General features: G+C 35.5%; 1 protein-coding gene across 1 annotated transcript in view; it reads left to right on the top strand.

The window, feature by feature from the left end:
- LOC149533791 (ankyrin repeat-containing protein At2g01680-like) overlaps positions 1-21,161 on the top strand; it is a 45,508-nt gene that overhangs the window by 7,951 nt on the left and 16,396 nt on the right. The window lies entirely within an intron of this gene.

Here is a 21,161-nt window from a genome sequence, read left to right on the forward strand (position 1 = left end):
GGACAATTACCTCAAATTCTCTCTGCTCGGTATGATTTACAATATCATTTATCCTCTACTTATAAATCTACTATTAATTCCTTTTGATTTTGCAGTTGTATCACATGAATACAATTACACGTCTTTATTAAATATTCATTCTATATATTAAATTTACTTTATTTGTTACTAATATCTTCTTGATTATCTGTTGTATTCTCTTCATGTATAGATTTTCTAGTGTATGTATGACCCCTTTCCTATTCCCCTCTTCTTCAATATTTCTAATTCAATCATCCTCCCAAATGACCAAGGATACTCCTTTAAAATCCTCTGAATGGACATGATATGAGGAGTTATAATCTTTCTACCGTGTCCCTTTGTCACATGTTTAGTTTTATGTAAATAAGCTCTAATCTTCCTTGATGTGCTTCTAACTGAGATTAACTCTGATCTTCATTTGCTGCTTTCATAATGCCAATGTCTAGAAAGTAACTCTCCTTAATAAACAAATTGTATTGGATGACTAAACATATTAAATCATAGTAGAGCGATTGCCTATTTAGTTGGTTTACTGGCTGCCTCCTCACATTGACAATTGATAATAAACTATAATCACTGCTATAAGTATTATGTTAAGCTTTAATCACTGTATTTAGTTTATTAAATATCAACTGTTATATGATTTTTGATGGCTGAGTACATTTCAACATTACTCTAAATTCGGCTGGTATCTCACATCTGCTTATCATACTGGATGGTTTATTAGACATTCCAATAGTTTTTGATGTTCGTCAACTTCTGTAATGTTCCCATGTTTTAGCCTTCACGTTCTCCAAAGTCTAAGTGGAGGATAAGAAAAATTAAAGTCATTCAATTAAAAATTAAAAGGTGACTTTGTATTAATAGCTTCTAGGGTATGTATTAATTATTGGAAGGACGGAAGCCTCTCGTGATTTAATTAATTAATGCTAGGGAGGAATTTCTAGGGTATGCATTAATTATTGGAAGGAGGAAGCTTCTAGCTCTTGCAATTAATTAATGTTTTAGTTTCTTCCAGAAGGATGAAGAAAAGGATAAATAGGGCTGAAAGTCTCCTTGCTGATCATCAGATGATTATGACTTGCATTTGATAAGAGCTTGGATGTGTGAATCACACTCCTTTCTTTTGGCAATAGAGGACGTTCATTCTCTGTTGTAACATTCTAGACGTCATTCCTTTAGGGTTTGGCTTTTGGAATACATCTCTTTGTAATTGATTGCAGCATTCTCAGCATTAATATAATTTCAGCCTTGGTTCAGCTTTTGGGCATTCCTGGGTGTCCATTACAGTGGTATCAGAGCTTTCTTGCAAAGTCTTTCATGAAGTTATAACCGGTGGGGCCCATTACAACTTCCTACTTCTGTACTAAGGTAGTTATATCCATTGGATTATTTCCTCCACACTACAACGTGAAGTGAGCTCAGTAGGAAAACAATATTGCTTCTGTATGCTGGTGATAATAGCTACTTAATAGACACCTCTGGTGCAATGATCATACACTCGATATATATATATATATATATATATATATATATATATATATATATATATATATATATAAAGCAGATTGAATTAGTAATAAGTAGTATCATATTTGCAAGATCTCAGCTTCTATATTCCATATACAACTCCCAGGTAGTATTTGCGTATAGTTTATTCACTGGCTAGTCATCATTTATTATTTCCCACTGCAGACTGTAATGTCTCCTTATTTGATAGTTTCCTCCTCTTATCAGATATGCCCAGGCCTCAATGTATCTATCTATCCCATGACATAGCTTGCTTGATTGTGTTAGAGATTAAAATCTGGTTTGGATTCTTTAGTGTTAACTGTGTAAGTGTATTGCTATTCCAAATTGAAGTCAACTCTTGTTCGATCCATTTTTGGTTAGTACATGAATCCTTGCTATTAAATCACTTAGATGAAATACAACCCTTTCCATATAATTTTATCCACCATAATGAGTTTGTAGTCTACATTAGACACCCCTAGTGAGATCACCGTATCCATCCCTTTATAGTTTTACTTCCTAAATGTTGTTCCTTTTGGAAGATTATATATATATTGGTAGAGTAATTAGATATTTTCTAATTAACTCTATTCTACTTAAGTTAAACTTTAGGCATATAATAATTAATTCTTTTATTAATTATTATCATGCAACCTAAGTTTTACCTTTTAGGGTGTTTTGATCTCCTTTATAAGGATTGATCTTTTTGTAATCATTCATTCACTTTTGATAATAACAATTTCTCTTTTTGCTTTGATAGGTCCGGGGATTGATTTTGTTGCTTTAGATGATTCGTCATGGGTTGTACTATCTATCGTATCAACCTTATGTCTCTTTTAATCTATTTAGACATTATTTGTATGCATTCTTGCAAAAACACTAAGATAAAGTGCCATATTGATGTATATTTTTGTTTTGCCTTGTTTAACCTTTTGATTCGAGTAGTGTCATCTAAGGACACTCATGCAGATTTTTGTATTATTAGGATTCTATCATATCTTGTATCTTATTGTAGATACACTACTTTGATTAAGTGCCATGGGGGGTTTATGTTTTGCCTTTGTTTGCCATCTTCCTTTGTCTAGTAAGTGTCCCTTTTTGTGACATTAGCCTCATGACGTGATTGAGATTGATTACCTTAGTATATACATATGTATTCTTTTGTGCATCTTGATCGTGGTTTTTTGACATGCAGTACTTTTGAGTTGCCTGTCACCTCATCCTTGTCTGCATTAGGGGAGTTCTTTTGTTGGTTCTTTTGCTTCCTTGGTTCGATGGAGTGAGGTATGTATTCAATATTTATTCCTATGTACTAGGCGGATGCAGTGGTTGGGTACCCATGCATTTCGGTGAGATGGATCATCTACCATATATATATACTCTTCTTTTTGTTCCTACTTTGGTTGCAGCCTTCCATGATCGATTGATCAAATCTTCAAGCTTTGGTGTTTCATGCTATCTATATCTTCGAGTTCAGTTGTTTTCCTTTGTGTCCCTCCTAATTTGAGTAGTGTCTTCTGAGAGCACTCATGTAGATTATAGTCTTCTCTACTTGATTAGGTTCTATTTCAGTGGAGGTTCTTCAGATCAATAATTACTTTTGACAGAGCTTTGCAGCTTTTACATGCTTCGGTGGTGTTTTACATGATCATCTTTTGTTCCTATCTTCTAGGACGTTCTCTACTTTGGAGGCTTCTTCAGTCCTTCACTAGTTCCTTTCAACATTTTTTCCATCCTTTTTTGGAGTAGAGTTTTTTCCATGCAGTTTTTTCCATTTCTCCTCTTTACAGAGATTTGACTGTGCTTGGGTACCTCATTAAGCCTTTGTTGCCGGGATTCAAATCTACTTTTAGTAGTAGTTTCTATGTTTTTAGCTACTCCTTAAGTTTTTCTTAAGGGGGGTTGTTAGAGTAATTAGATATTTTCTGATTAATTCTATTCTACTTAAGCTAAATTTTAGGCATATAATAATTAATTCTTATATTAATTATTATCATGCAACCTAGGTTTTACCTTTTAGAATTTTTTGATCTCCTTTATAAAGATTGATCTCTTTGTAATTATTCATTCACTTTTGATAATATCAATTTCTCTTTTTGCTCATCAAGAATGTCTCATCTGTGGATCTTGGAGTTCCAACCAACATAACTTTTGCTCGTCTATTCAGTGACAGGTGTTTGCATGTAGGTGACTCTTGATCTTTAAACAACTTGAACATATATATATATATATATATATATGTATATATATAATTGATTTATTTTATGATCAAATTATTTATTTATTTACATTTTAATGTTGTGTTGTTATTTTAATAATATTTTAAAAATTCCAATAGTATATTGTTATATTGATAGATTATATTATTATAATAGTATTTAATTCTAATTACATGTTATATTAATAATAGATAATATTATATTGTTTATTAAATTCTCTTTTATTATTATTCGTTATTTAATTTCTAATTTTTTAAAACTACAAGAGGAGTAAAATTTTATTGAAATAAAAAAGACTAGAACAACAAAAGATACAAGGAGCTCTAATGAGCTTTATCTTGAGCAACAAGTTGGTCCAACTCGTGAGATAAGTTGGGGGGAGAAACCTTTGATCAACAATTTTTCAATCCTGCATATGCTCCGAAGCCCATTTAGCCAAGTAGTTGGCCACACCATTCCACTCCCGAGGGATATGAGTGAAAATGATAGAGTCAAGAGACCTACATAATTGAATAATTTGTTTTATAACCAAAGCTAGATGCCAATCAACACCTTCAAGCTCTTGCTTATTCATTAACTTCACAACCACTTGAGAATTTGTCTCGCAAATGATCCTGTTCCAACCACCCTTATAACATTGTTCCACCACAACCAAGATAGTAAGGGCCTCCATGAGATTATTGGTATGATAACCTTTGTGGTAGAGAAAAGAAATTGAACTTCACCTGAACTATTTCACTCACTCCCCCTATACCAGCACGACCGAGATTTCCTCTAGAAGAGCCATTAGTATTGATTCTAAGGACGCCAAGCAAAGGGGGAGTCCAATGTCCCTCACGATTAACTCGCTAAGCCTAGTTTCTAGTTCCTTTCCCACAATGGTGAGAAGCAAAACTAAGGGTAGTGCCTTGAAAAGGAAAGGACATATGAGTGCAAATGTCAACATCTCCAAGTTCCATGCGAACGAACAGGTTACATTTTGCCAAGATAGTTTCCTGAATAGAATTAGTAGTTTTTCTCCACAGGCACACAATTCCAAGATGAACATCCTAAAAGATTCTCCCGTTTCTTTCAAGCCAAACATGTCGAAGGATAAGGGAAGGAGCAATAGCTAAAGCAACTTGAAGAAAAGAGGACTTGGAAGGGGGGCGCCCAAGCTGGTCCAAGAGCTCGGGCAAAGAAGAAACATGCCAACATGGACAGCCCCAAGCATTCCACCAAAAGTGCCTAACTTGTCTAACAAAAGAACATTGAAAGAAAAGGCGAGTGACAATCTCCTCTCCATTACTCCATAAACCACATATTGAGGGACCCTGGAAGCCGTGCTTGCAAAGATTATCCCAAGTAAGACATCAGTTGTGAACCATCAACCAGAGGAAGAAGTTGCACTTAGGCCAAGAGAATGTATTTTAAACTTGCTTCCACCAAGGAACCACCACATCACCAAATAACTATCTATAAGCACCAGATACCTTGTAGAAACATAATATTTACCAGAAGATCCACCATCCCAAGCCAAAACATTAGATACTAGCAAGGAACTGCATTCCCTCGAAGCCAAAATTTGAGAGGGCTCAACCCTGCCCCCTTGAGAACCCGCTGGCGGCTAGTCAATGGAACTCTTCCACCTATACCCAACAACAAGGCCTGAATTATATCTCTCTTTATAATGAGCTACAATATCCTAGCCAACAGAAAAAAGGACTTGCAAAGAGCCTGCAAGTGCGGATGAGAAGACAAAAGAGGAGGGTTGCCATTCTGTGAATCAGTCGAGAACAGAGCCTCTGAACCTTTATTACAAATCCAAAAAAGGCCTCTCTTAACCAATAGAGCACTAATCTTAAGGGTATTCCACACCATAGAGTCTTTGGCCTCCAAAAGGAACCGAGAAACAATTGTAGGTTCAACTCTGAGTAAATACTTATGAGATATGATCCTAGCCCAAAGTTGAGATTGGCTAGAGCACCAATGCCAACAAAGCTTAGCCATGAAAGCTTGGCTGCTCAAGATGGTAGAACAAAGGCCCAAGCCTCCCTCCTTTGGCCTACAAAATGTGTCCCAATGAGTAGGCTCCATTTAGAATTTTGTAAATTACCACTCTAGAGAAATTGTCGAGAAAAAGCATCAAACTCCTTGAGAAAATACACAGGGACAACTTGAACCATGCTTCTGTAAATAAGAAGAGCTTGAATCATAGATTGCAAGAGGATCACCTGACTAACAATAGAAAGCCACCTATGAGTCCAGTGATTAACTTTTTGGCATAGTTTATTGAGGAGGTTCTGCCAGAACAACCTAGGTTGTCGACCCACAACAAGAGGAACCCCTAGATAAGTCAGAGGGAGAGCCTCAATCTGAAATCTAAGGATAATAGCAATCCTTCGTTGAATAGGCTGAGGAGTGTTGAAGAAATAGATAGAAGACTTATGGTCATTGATTTTCTGACCGAAAGCAGCCAAATAGGTATCCAAAGTGAGCCTTAATGATTTAGCTTCCTGAATACAAGCTCAACCAACAAGAGGCGTATCATCAACAAACTGAACATGAGAGAGAGTGGGCAATCCATTTCCCCATCGCCACCCCTGTATCATGTTATGGAAAACTTAAAATTTAATAAATTTGCGAAGGTCCTCGGCTATAATGACAAACAAATAAGGAGAGAGAGGATCTCCTTGGCAGAGGCCCCTAGAAGCCCCAAATAACTCAGAAGGCTCTCCATTAAGGACAAAATAGGAAGGAGACACCCACTCCAAGTTGAAGCCAAAAGCAAGCAAAACGTTTTTCAAGAAACTCCATTTTACTCTATTATAAGCCTTAGCCATAGCAAGATTAATGAACATGGCCCGCTCTTTAGAGGTAGAGATAGAAAGGATAGCTTCAGACGCAATGCACATTCCATCCAGAATTTGGTTACCAGCTACAAAGCCCCCTGTTCATTTGAGATAATTGTGTGAAGCCAAACTTTAAGCCTTTCAGCAACAAGCTTAGTAATAACTTTATAGACCACATTACAAAGAGCAATAGGTCGAAAGAATTTTTGCTGATTAGCCCCTTTCTTTTTTGGAATAAGAACCAGAAATGTTGCATTCAAAGCTTAGAGCATTTGTTTGTTAGAATAGGGTTCCTGGGCCACAACCAAAAGATCCTGATTAATGATATCCCAAAATTCATGAAAAATTCAACAGGGAAGCCATCAAGTCCCAAAGCTTTACCCTTACACATGTTGAAGACAACTTCCTCCAATTCAAAGATAGAAATCGACCTCATAAGAGAGTCATTTATCGCATTGGTTACTAGAGATGGAATACAGGACAAGATAGTACTCTTCTCATCATCAACAGGAGTAGAATCATCTAAGAAAAGAGAAGAATAGAATTGAATAGTTTCTTTGGATATAGCATACAACGAAGTTAGTTGCAAACAATTAGAATTAACAAGAGATGAAATGTAACTCCTATTACGATGGGCCTGAACAGATATGTGGAAAAAACCAATGTTCTTATCCCCTTCCTGAAGCCAATCAATTAGAGCCTTCTTCTTCCAATACATTTCCTCTTTAAGCTTCCATTCTTCTAAATCCCTAGAAGCTTGGGATTCCTTTTTGCCAAGTGCCTCTGAAAAACCAAAATCTCGAATCTATCTAGTAATGATTGCCAACCGATCTTGAGCCCTCTTTTTTTGCCTAGTGATGATTACCAAACTTGTTCCTATTCCACTTTTTCAGTTGCCTTTTAACATACTGTAATTATTTAGAAGAGGAGAACATAGCAGTGCCAAAAGTTGGGCCACCATCTCTCCACCATTGGACCATTAAATCATGAAGGGAAGAATCTTGGAGCCACATCAATTGGAACTTAAAAGGGGGATTCTTGGGAATAGAAATACAACTAGTTGAGAGCTTGATAGGCCAGTGATTAGAACCCTGCCAATCTAGAATTTTAGAAGAAAGAGAAAGATTGCCACTATTCCAAAAGTAGGATACAAGAAATTTGTCCAAGCATTCTGAAATAGTATCTTCCCCACCTCTCCTATTATTCCACGTAAAATTCCCATTAAGTGGCTTAACATAAAAAACATGCAAAAGATTCAAATTTTCATGAAGAAGTTTAGAAGAAAGCCCCAAATGGGCCAACCCACCTCTTTTCTCCTCTAGGCTCAAGATTGAATTGAAGTCACTAGCAACAATCCAAGGCAAAAAAGGATGACAACTATGGACATACCTTATATATGCCCAGAGTCGTATCTTTCTAGGGAGACCAATAGGAGCATACACATTAGTTACCAGAATTGTCTTGCCGGTTCCGACGCAAGAGGCAATCTTTGAAAGAGTTGAGTGACTAGATATCCATCCTAGAAGGGTGATTTTTCGTGGGTCTCAACACATAGCAAGACCACTAGAGCTACCCGAGGATCCAACGCATTGACATTGAACAAGAAGCCAAATATTGGAAGTACATCAGACCATAGAATCTACTAAAAGCTTAATCTCTTGAATACAGAGGATGTCGGGAGAGTGATCAACAACCAAGTCATGAATAACTTTTTGTCTAGGGATGCTATTCAACCCCCTAACATACCATGAGAGTAAAATCATTGCGTAGAGTGGGGAAAGTGTTCTTCCATGGGCTTGACAACCCCAAACTCTACCCATAAATCTCCTATAAGTTTAATTTTCTCTTTATCCTTTTTGCGGCCTCTCCCTGAAGGGTAGCAAAAGAGACTTTTTTGAATGGTCTTTGCATCAAGCCAAGTGCAAGAGGAGATCCCTTACTCTTACTAGAAGCAAGCACATCTTTCACCAAATCCGCCAAGAGAATATCATTGTCTTGTGTAGCAGGGGATGCCACAATAACATACCATGAGAGTAAAATCATTGCGTAGAGTGGGGAAAGTGTTCTTCCATGGGCTTGACAACCCCAAACTCTACCCATAAATCTCCTATAAGTTTAATTTTCTCTTTATCCTTTTTGCAGCCTCTCCATGAAGGGTAGCAAAAGAGACTTTTTTGAATGGTCTTTGCATCAAGCCAAGTGCAAGAGGAGATCCCTTACTCTTACCAGAAGCAAGCACATCTTTCACCAAATCCGCTAAGAGAATATCATTGTCTTGTGTAGCAGGGGATGCCACAATAGCCCTTGACTCTGGGCCAAGAGGAGCCTCATTCTTTTGCTGAACAATTGAATCATGGGCTACCCAGGAGAGTCCTAGATAGTAACCCCCCCAACTGAACTAGCCGCAACAAATGAAGAAATTGGAGGAACACCTTCCTCTAACACCATATTATTTAACACTTCAAATTGATTAAAACTTGCATCCAAATGTCGATCTAAGAATGACCGCTTTTTTCCTCTTCCCTTCACTTGGGTGCTAACATTAATGAAGCCATCCTTATCAGAGCCTATTGAACCAATTGACCCTTTCCCCTTACTTGTGGTGTCCATTTGAGATTTTCCTTTTCCAACATTATCAGTTTGAGCTTTCCCCTTGCCAGCATAATCCTTATTTGGGCCTGACGAAGGGGAAGACCCTCCAATACTCCCACTATTCCCCTTAGAGGCCTTAGGACATTGACGCTGCAAATGCCCATACTCATGGCATCTTCGACAGTGAAAAGGTAGGGATTCATAGTCCAATTGTTGAGCCAATGAGGATGAACCAAGACAAATTTCCAAAGAATCTGGCAAACGATTATTGAAATCAATGTCAACGCAAATGTGGGCATAAGAAATAACCTTTTTGTCAAGTGATTGATGCGCAATCGCAGTTAGCTTCCCAAGTAAAGAAGCTATCTAGGACAAGATGTCTTCCTGCCAGAACTCAAGAGGAAGTCGCGATAGGTAAACCCAAACAATAACCCTCGATGAGAGATCCTTTGCAGAATTAAACCCTGTATGCCAAGGTTTCATAAACAACCCCATACTTATAAAAATATGGCCCACCCTCGAAAACTTTGTCACAATCAGACATGCAAGAAAACACCACCAAGAAATAATTGTTTCCAGCTAGCATGATGTCGATATCACCCTCCACTGGCCACGATCGCCATATCTAGGCCTCAAGAGCAGACATAGGTATTCGAATACCCATAAATTTACAAATCAAAGCATGTTTTGTCCAATATTCAACATCTTCCCTAACTGCATTAGGAGGAATGACAAGGATAGGATGATCATGACTCCACGGAAGCCAACCATTAACTTTGTTCAACTTCGAGCTCGAGCCCACATAATCATTACTAGATCTTGTTGCATGCAAATCTGAAGAAGATTGGTGAGGTGGGATAACCCCAACGATCACTAAAGAAGAAGAAGCTGCAATGTTTGCCATATAGGTAGAAGCACCAGTTCCAATCCCACACAAGCATATCCCAAACCTCAAAACACTTCTTACACAAATACACCAAACTAGAGCAAACATATGCAGCTCCCAAACCCCAACTGTCCCCCAACAAACACTCCTTCCTCCATGACGACAAACATCCACCCACCCAGCACACCCATGTGCGCAAAACCTCCACAGGAAACAAAAAAGTAGTGGAATCAACTACTTTATTTAATTTGTAATTATCATTTATTATTAAATTTTAATTCAAAATAGGGATAATGTAATTAGGGTTTCAATGGGGGATATGCCATTTGCAAACTTGGACACAACGTAGACTTGGCAAACCAAAAACCTTCGACTTGGCAAAAATAGGTAACATAATAATATATTCAAATTTCTAAAAAAACACAAGTTTAATGCAAAATACAATTAGAAAATCTATCAAATAAGTTTGTAAAACATTGGGCAAGTTTTTTTATTAGATTCAAATACAAGTAGAGTACAAAATTACATCATCATGCAAATATACGAACTAGCTGAGTTGTAATGAATTCTTTGCAAATTATCATCATAAATAGCGTGTCCAGACAAATTACAAATTACAAAATATACAATGTCTTTTCTTATTTTTTAGTGAAAAATTAGGGATAAGTTGTAGTCTTCTGCTTATTACAATCATGTGCCATTCTGAAGTAGTCCATAAAGGCTATGCATGTGACTCAACCCTAGCACTAGATGGCATTGACTCCTGCTTTGCCTCATGTTGGACACCATCTAAAATTATGTCCTTCAATCAAAATTTTCTTTCATAGCTTGTCTCTTGAAATCAGCCATATAGTCTTTTTGAAAATTGGGGTCACCTCATCTTGCCTAGCTTAGTTGCTATAGGGATCAACACGATTCAAGTCTATAAGCCCATGTACAAATGTAACCACCTTTCTTGTGCAAAATTGAAAGTTTCGTCGAGTTTTCCAGAGAAAAACTTGTAGGCTAAGGTGGGCGAGATTTTATAAAAACTTGCCAAATAATAGAGTTTTTAGTGAACACTTGTGCTAGCATTTCTTTTAGTGTCCAAAAGAAAAAAAAAAGTCATTTTTGAAGTCCATTTCTTATTTGTAGGAGGATTAGTCATTTTTTGAGCTCAAGGGAAGGAGGGTTTTACAAATATAACATTTAAGTTACGTTACTTATACTTTAAGTTTTATTTGTATAAATATTTTTAGGATGTTTGAGATAGGTTTCAACTTTATAGGAGTTAAAATGAAGATTCTAGATTTCGGGGGTTTTCAAAATTCCAGGCTTGGCCAAATTCAGGATTCACCATGCCTTCGACAATACATATCTTTGTTAACTTGTCCTGGCTATTTGAGGTCAAATTGAATTTGAATTTCTAATAATTCTGAATCATTTTCTCACAAATCACGTGGTTTCAATTCTATATTCTTGAGTCCTGATAGACTTAGCTCAACCACTTGCTCACACCCAAAACAAACATTTCTTTCCAGTAGGCCAAAATTGCTCAAACTCACTCTTAGACTATTTTGCTATGATGTATTTACTTCTAGTTTTATAGATTCTATTCACTATTTTGTTTCCCGCCATCGACATTCTGCATAAGGATGCGATTTTGTAGCCACTTTGCACTTATATATATATCTAAACTCTTCTTGTTTCTTTTGTGTTCTCATTAATTAACTCATTGGATGCATCTTCTCATTGAATTTTGCAAAGAAATGTATTCTTAATTAAATTTAAGTTGTTTTTTAGGTTCCAGAGTTTTCCCCTGTGTTTTTCTAAAAACTAGCTGAACTTGCTCGAAGTTTCTTTTGGGCTTGTCAAGTTTTTCCTGAGTGAGAATTTTCCACTATACTAATTGTAATTTATAACTTGTAATATATAAGAAGACTTGATTTTTGGTTACCTAGTGTCTAGGTTGATCTCCCTTACCTTGCTGGCATTGAAAAAAAAGAACTTCAGGTGTATGTGTTGGTAGACTCAACATAAATTTCCTGTTATAATTAGCAAAGTTTTAAATAAAAAAGCTTGGGGTTGAGGTAGTTTTCTATTTTATGAATTGGCTTGTGGATTCGATTGTTCTACTTTCAACAATGATCTCTCAAGTGAGACTATATCTATTCCTATTCCTTCCTTATATAGTTTGGACAGCTTATTTGGCCCTATCTATGGTCTCATAAATATTCCATTAACTTTTGATCTGCATCCATCAACCACAAAACCAAAAATTTGATACCTATAGTTACAAATAAATTAAAGTAAATGCTTTTAAAAATTGAAAATAAACTTAAAGCATTCAATTTAAAATAGAAATTGAATTTAAAACTTCCCTCTATATTTTTGCAAGTCTTTTTGTAAGGTGTCATAAAAAAATTGTCTTTGTCATTTATTAGTTTTTCCCATTAATTTTTTTGAATATGTTGAATCTAATTATGCTGGACTCACAGACATCTACTAAAATGGTGTCAACAAACTACTAATGCTTTGCAATGTTAGGAAGTTAGTTTTAAACCTTGTGACACTCAATTGTATATCTTTTTTCCCCTTGGTTTGATTATAAAGGAATTTTGTGATGTTTTTGTCATTATTTATAACTAGTTTCACCCAATCAATTTTGCCTTTGTCCAAAAAAGGGTTTACGAAATGGGCTACAAAAGGAGTTTGAAAGAGTGATGAATATCTCTCCTTAAGCATTCTTCTGACTGCCATGTAGATTGTTGCATTGTCATTGATAACTTGCACCATAGTTGAAAATCTCGGTTTCGGCAATATCTCGTCTAGCTCAAAAATTTTACAAATCTCGGAATTACCAAAAACTCGGCAAAAGACTCAGCAATAAATCAACACTTTTATCGAACATTTGAAAATATATAATCTTTATAGATATATATTAATAAAGAATTAGAAATGAACACTATAAATTAATATATCCGTTCTCTATAATGAATTTATAATTTATTATAAATAATGTTAATAAACAATGCATAATGCATATTAGCATTAAGAATAAATATGCAGTATTATAATTTATTAGATAAATAGTTATTAATTTATACTAATTTAGAACTCTGTATAATGAACTTATTAATATACAATATTATACTACTTTAGTATTAACATACAGTATTATAAATTTACAATACCAGTTCGAATAAATTAAAATTTGTATATTATAAACTTATCTATAAACTCACGATCATCAATTCTTAACGTATAGTTCTTTAATTTACAACTTATAGCTTTATAAAGTTATATATAGTGATGTTGATGTGTATACAAGAGCATAATATGAAACAACAGTAATCCTTGCCTAGGACATGAGGAGATTTGACTACAATGCATTGACTTTCCACGTCGTTCATTGGGGATGAAATTTGGCATCTTAGACAACTTTACTTTAAATTTCCAAAAATATTGTTTCACAACCTATTGAAGAGCAAAACCATTATGTGCGTATCCTACAATCAGCACTCCATGTGATGGTATCTTTCAGGAATATCGTCAAAAACGTTCCTGTGTCCAAATCTATTCAGCAGTCCTCAGCAGTTTGAATTTTCATCTTAATAGTCCTCAGTAATTGCACCTGTCCTCAGCAGCCATTGCAGCCCATTTGTTAGCTGTTGCAGCCTGTGGGAAAATGGAAAGACTCTTCAGAAAACTTGTTAGGAACCTGTGTGTTCCTTCTGTTTATTTTGTCAGAGTAGTGTTGTTGGACGCATATGCTTTGTAAGTCGTCCCGTGAGTATATTTTATTATCCCACATGCATAGGTAGTATTACTTTTCTAGATCGTACTCAGTATATAAGAGTAGGTTGAGGCCCTTGATGGGCACGGACGAATTTATTGTATTGAGCTTGCTCAAAGGAGGTTACCCCCTCGAAGTGGCCTGCGATCAGTAGATTCATTCTGAGTTCTGCTATCACTTTGTATTCTGTTATTTCGAGCATTCTCACGATATTGCTATAAGGAGGTTCTTCACAAAACTTCATTGTTTTTCAAGTTGACTTTAATCAATGGGTTTTTGACCAAAATATCATAAAGAACCGTGATTTTTTCATCCCAAACATGGTGCGATTTATTTGGTGTTTATATCACCTGGCAGTTTTGCTTGCGATATCTCATGATATTAGCGATATGTCGCAGTTTTTTTCAATTATGACTTGCACCATATTTTTTGAAAATCACCTCTAAGGTGATCTCTAACATTAGGCTGAATTTTTTTAACTTTTTCACTTTGCTAGGCATCAACTAACTTCAAGAAAACCATCTGGCCAATTCAAGCTGCTGACAAATTAATGAGAATGTGACTCTGTCCATTTATCTACTTGAAATAATAGTATATCCAAAGTTATTCCATTGCCTCTTGCTCTTCTAGAATTGACTTTGCATTTACACAACACCTTGGAACAATTTCCTCTTAAGTCTCTTGGAGATGGTGCTTTGTATCCTTTTTCTACAAATATTAATGTTGTCACCGAATTTGTGCCCTTCACCATGTTGAAGAGGTGGCTGTAAAACTAGAAACTTGCCCATGACTTATCTGTTTCTTCATTCTTGGTGCACCTTTTTGTAACATCTTGTACCTTGAAGAAAAGTTTGTGCTCCGAGAACATTTCTTGGTACAAAAAAGCCTTTGGACTGGACTTTTTCTAACTGGATGACTTGGATGAATGTTTCCACTATCTACTTTTGTATTTGTTGGAATGTCAGGATTAATGGCTTCTTTTGTCCTCATTCTCTCTAATCTCTTCTTATTTAACAATACAAGATTGATTGCATTTCTCGTATTATTACTTTCATGGCTTTTAATGCATCTTTGATTTGCAGCAAGGGGCACATGCCATATGCTACTTAGAGAAGTTGATACATCCATTAAGCTTATTAGAGTAGGAAAAGGCAAGTTACACTCCTTGGTATTGGTTCCATTTTGGCATAATTTCAAAGCAGAGTCATTGCTTTCAATAGGATAGCTTCCACTAGTTGATGCTAAGCTTCATGCAAAGTAGGTTGCCGTTGTATGCTAATTTCCAATATAGTTAAATGCCCATAATACAGCAAATTGTGTTGAAGATTGTAGCTGCAATAGAGATCTTTTCTTTAATTTTATGAAATAGAAATACGACCTTAAAGGTCAATTTCAGCTGAAGAAGATATTTATAATAATATTTGACTTTTTATTATATGAAGAGACATGTCATGCGTCATGCGAAGAGGCATGCATGTGGTAACTGTAATATGGAAAGACTTGTTTCAGAAATTAGTTGTGAGATAAAGAGTCTCTCAATTCCTTATATATATTGTATCAAAATGAAAGATATGTATTCGAACATTTTTTTATCAATAAGAGAGATTTTTCTGGTGTGGCTGGGTTTTCCCCTCAACTGGAAGGGTTTTCCCAAGATAAAACTTTTGCATCTTTTGTTTTTCTTTTTCTGTTTATTTTTATTTCTGGGCAAAACATTAACATGGTATTAGAGTGGGTTTGATAACAGCATTTAAGTTCCTATATCTGACGCAGATTGCATAAGTGTTAATGATTTCACTAGCTGTGAGAGAGATCCTTCTTACCTATGAAGGATATACATCAGTTTTTATTATTTCTCTATGACGTGTCTTTGAAGCAGCTTTATTACCGTTCCAGCAATTTGGCCTTTGTGTACTCTATCTTCTTTGTAGAGTCCATGTTTTTGATGATTCAAAATGACCTGGTGGAAAGACTTATATTTAAATCTGTCTCTGCCCAGACTTATGATCTGCGTTCCTTTGTCTACTGTCTTCATAGGTTTCTTTCTTCAACCCGAATGTCATGAGTTATGTCTCATTTTTGTGCTGATTATGCTATGTTATGCCACGTGATCTAGTCTTGTCGACTTGGTATCGTCGAAGTATCTTCAGCAATTCCAGATGATTATTACTTGGGCCTTTTTGCTATCGTGCTTCACCATTTATATTATTGAAGCCAACAGACTCTTAATTGGTGTCTTTCAGATTTCCTTGCTACGATAAGATTGTGTAACCAAAAAGAGACTGTTTTGCTTGGTATTTCTCAAGACTTTTGGTCTATATGGTAGCGTAAGTTTTCTTATAAAAATCGCTGCTAGGTGTTTGAAAGTTTGTGTGAAGAATAGGAAATTAAAAGAGTTGCAGAACATTGAATTGTATTATTAATTCTGTCATGTTTTTCTTTTATCTCCAGCATGTATTGGTGAATAGCACATAATTTTGAGTTGGTTGTCTTTGAGAGACATCTCACTATCAGTATTCTGCTAATTATATGCTCTTCGGATAAGCATCACAGTTATGTGTTAAGTCATTTTTTATGATGCTCTTGATTGCTTCTGTGGCGTTCAATCTTTGGTCTCAGGCATATCTATTTCCCTTCAGCTGATTGGCTCTTTATAACTTGGCTTTCATGCTTCATGACTCAGTTGCTGAGTCAGTTTTTCTTCCTTATTTGTGGGGTGATTGTCAATTTTGAGTCATTGTTAGTTCTATTAAGCATCTTCTTGTGTCACTCTTATTGAGTATATCGGTAGAGATTTCTCGTCTTCTTCATGTTCCCTCTCATCGGGTTTTTGAGAGACTGGTCCTTTTTGTTGTTAGCAGGATTATGCTCATCGTGTTTGGGCCTCAATTATTATCTCAGTTTCATTATTTGTTGTATCTCTTTATCTTAAGATATCTTGACATGCACTTGATGAATTTGGTATGCGAGTAGTGCGAGAGTGCATAGCTTGAAGAAGTGACGCTTCTGTATGATCGAAGATGACATGTGTATTGGTTATCACTGCTGCTAAAGTACAAGGGAATTGCTGCTAATATTACAGGTGCTATGGTTCCTTGACTTTATGAAGGAATGTTGTTTTCTTCCTACTGCTGGCATTTTGGAAATCATTGTCTCTATTTCTTTAACTATTTGCACTAAAAAACTGGACTACAAAAGAGAAGTATTGATCTTGAGGTTTTGTTATATTACTAGGAATAGTATATAGCATTGATCTCCCCTGGTTGTTGGATAGATCAATGGGATGATGAGGGATTATGTGCAAAATCATGTAGAATCTTGGAGTGAATTGATGATACAAAAACTCAGAGGAAGTATATTCAGCTTCAGAGGGAGGTTATGTGACATAGGGAGATGTCTAGCCCTTTGCAAACTTATGTGAAAGTAAAACAATTGGAATCAACTATCTTATTTTGGTGATCAAAGCTGTCCCTGCTGAGGGGGAGTCCCAGTTGAGAGAGAACCTTAGCCATTCTTACACATGTTGTCCGAATTGTAATCCCTTCGAAATGCATTCTTCTCTGGGAGAAGTCTGAGGTGAAATCCCTCGTGTCACCCTCTGTGAATAGGTATGGTGGACCATCCTCTGCGAGTATGCATAGTGGACCACCCTCTGCGAGTAGGCATGGTGGAAATGCATTCATCTCTGGGAGAAGTGTGAGGTGGAAGCCCTCTTTCCACCCTTTGTGAGTAGGTATGGTAGACCATCCTTTGTGAGTAGGCATGGTGGAAATGCATTCTTCTCTTGGAGAAATCTGAGGTGAAAGCCCTTTTTCCACCCTTTGCGATTAGGCATGGTGCAAGTCATGCGTGTGACTCTATGACTTTAATTTTAAGTGCTTCTGAAGTAACCATGGTAAATTATGTTATGCTGAGATACATATTTTATGCGATGAGAATTTATTATTGACATCTTTTGCTGCAGCTATGTGTGCCTACCATATTAAAGATCTCTCTCTTGCTAAGAGGGACTGCTAAAGATTATAGGTGCGCTAAAGAGCTTTTCTCTAATTTTATGAAATAGAAATATGACTTTTAAGGTCATCTCTAGCTGAAGAAGATATTTATATTAATATGTGACATTTTATTATATGAAGAGACATGTGTCATACGTCATGCGAAGAGGCATGCAAGTGGAAATATGAAAAGACTTGTTTGAGAAATTGGAGAGACCTTCACTTGTGAGATGAAGAGTCTTTGAATTCTTTATATATATTGTTTCAAATGATAGCATTATATTCGAACATTTTTTTTTATCAATAAATGAGATACTTTCTGGTGTGGCTGGCTTTTTCCTTTCAAGTGGATGGGTTTTCCCAGGATAAATGTTTTACATCTTTTGTTCTTGTATTTGTTCCTCTTTTGCTGTTTATTTTTATTTCTGAGAAAAACATTAACAAATTGAACATGAAAAACAGATTAAAATTCATATACTATGTAATTCAAACATAATATGATAATTGAATAGAAATGACATTAAAATTAAATGAAAATAACAATATTTTGACCGTAAAGCATAGAATCCTCTGTTGAAAAAACTAATTATTTCATTCACAAAAAATAACATAAATCAACAATAAATTCTATGTTAAAGTGTAAGTCATGTTTAGAGATCTAGTATTAATATTAAAGAAATAACTTACATGCTTGAAAAATAGAACATAATTATTAATTTGGAAAATCTGAAGTTCCTCTATTTCTTTCTACACATCCATAATAAATGCACTCTACTTTTCTCAAGGATACTGTATTTTGTGGGCTTGGGGCCTGATGAAGAAATAATTGCAGTGACTTTTCCTCATACAAGTTGCATCTTTGTGTTTTTTCAGCATCTTCAAGCATTGGTGTCAAACTTGCTCTTTATTCACAACTACTCATGTGAGTTTGGTGGTAAAACTTGTTGTTGAGCCCCCCTGTAAATATGCATGGCAAAAACTTGTGAAACCTTATTGTGAGTACTTGATGAACCAGTAAGAGCTCAACAAATCTATAAGTTGTGATAATAATAAAATGAGTATCCAAATGAATTTCCTTTGTGAAATGTGAAAAATCTATCCACCCTACACTTTCAATTCCTTACTGTTACACATTAGTATTTAAACTTGAGTCTTTGTTGCAAAAATCCCATTGATTCACCTCTTGACTTGCTTCCAATTGGAATATAAGTATCATGGTAAAAATTAGGTTAGATCTTGTAGAGAACATGGGTGGGCTTGGGTCCTTGCTATGGTTGAACTCAAATCCTAACTTTAGGTGTTTCCAAACCTTCCAGGGATGAAACTTAGGACTATGTTGTTAAGTTTATCATTTTCTTTTCCTTGCCCCAAATGTTTTGATCTATATCTATCATATTGTTTATAGATGATTGTGTTGAGCTTTATCTAACCATTTTTTACTTGTAAATAATTGTGAAAGCAAGGTTATTATTAGTGGAGGAAGCATAAGGGGCCACCCCTAGGTATCAATTGAACCAAGTGCAAGATTTTTATTGTAGTTGATCAAAGAATGGATGGAAGCCAATGTGTGACTGCAAGGGTCATGGTTTAATCTAGGTTACAACTTCTAGAGATCATGAGCGGGCTTGGGTCCTTGCTATGGTTGAACTCAAACCCTAATTTGAGGTGTTTCCAAACCCTTCTAGGGATGAAACTTGGGATTATGTTTAATTTATTGTTCTCTTTTACTTGCCCCAAATATTTTGATCTTTATCTATCATATTGTTTATAGATGATGGTGTTGGCTTTATCTCACTATTTGTTGCTTGAATATAATTGTTAAAGCAAGGTGACTACTAGTGGAAGAAGCATAGGGCCATGTTTAGGGATCACTTAACCAAGTGCAAGATTTTTATCATGGTTGATCAAGAAATAGATGGAAGCCATTATGTGGTGGGATGATAATGCTTGCTAGGCCTATGAAAACTCAAAGTGAAAGAGATGCCCAATTGAGTAGAGAAAAGGACCTTCAAGGAAATGATGAGTTGTCGGCACATGGACCGGATGAAAGAGCAATGGAAAGGTAGATCAAGACAAATGATCTCAAATAAGCATTCTAAGGACAAATCTCAGGGTCTCGTTTCAAGATTAAATATTTGCCTTTCAAACTGAGGCCCATCGTGTATGAAAGGAAGTTAAAACAAGAGAGCAAGGAAGACAATGAGTAGGATTGTGTTGATGCATGTTTTGTGACATTTCTCAACACAAAATAAATGACCAAGTATTCTATCCTTTCTTAAATGAAAAAATATTAAATTTTAAACAATATGACAATGTGTGGTCAAATAAAGAAACTAAAGGTTTACATTGTGAACTAGTGATTTTGGTGTTGGATATAACTCAATTGAAAGGGTGTGATATGCTTGTTCTCACAATGGGACTTATGCTATTGTTTTTGGATTATCAACTCTTTTCCATCAAAGCAACTAGAACTTGAATGCTTAACCAACTCAATCTTCAAATAAAAGACACAGATAAGGGTTTAGAGAATTTAATCTATTTATAACACCTAAGGATAGTGATAGTTATGGATCAAACTTTGATAAATGAATTCCTTAACCAAGCTTGGCTTCGCCATGAGGAAATAACTACACACAACTTGATGCAATCTCCAAAGGTAACAAAGTATTTTCATATTGTAACATTCATCTAAATACCCAATACTAGTGCAAACTGAAATGAACATCTATAATTGAACTAGTGTTTAAGTGGGTTCAAACTAAACTGTTATTGTGATATTACTATCAAGATTCAATTGTGTGGTTTGAGTCAAAATCATTGACCCATGTTTGATGAACAGTGGTTCACAAGAACCCATTCCTCATGAGAATGAATGGAATTTAACTCACTTTGTTAGCAACAAACTACAAATGGTAGGAACCAAGGAATTCACTGCATATCACTATATTTATTCATTAGAATCAATGAACATCAACTAAACTTTGAGAAGTAGAAACCATGCAAATGCTGAAACAACACAAAAAGATCCACCACATCTTCAATGGAAATTGTAATTAACTTCAACATAATCTTGGCAACAATTTTTGATCTTGCCCTCCAAGTACTAATTCTACGAATAATGAATATACAAATGAGAAAGCCAAGCCTTTTATAGACCTCTCAAATACAAATGAAGGGCCTGTATTGATTTTAAATCAACGGATAAGATAACTCTATGAAGCTCCAATTAGGGTTGTTAGAACTACTATCTCAAAACATTTAAATTGGAATAAAAATGAAAGATCTTGAAATTGGTTTTGAACAATTATTTGAAGTTTTTTTTCTCAAAAT

Source organism: Cupressus sempervirens, chromosome 10, assembly GCF_028749045.1.
Source record: "Cupressus sempervirens isolate cs-2001-9-10 chromosome 10, ASM2874904v1, whole genome shotgun sequence".
NCBI classification, from domain to species: domain Eukaryota; kingdom Viridiplantae; phylum Streptophyta; class Pinopsida; order Cupressales; family Cupressaceae; genus Cupressus; species Cupressus sempervirens.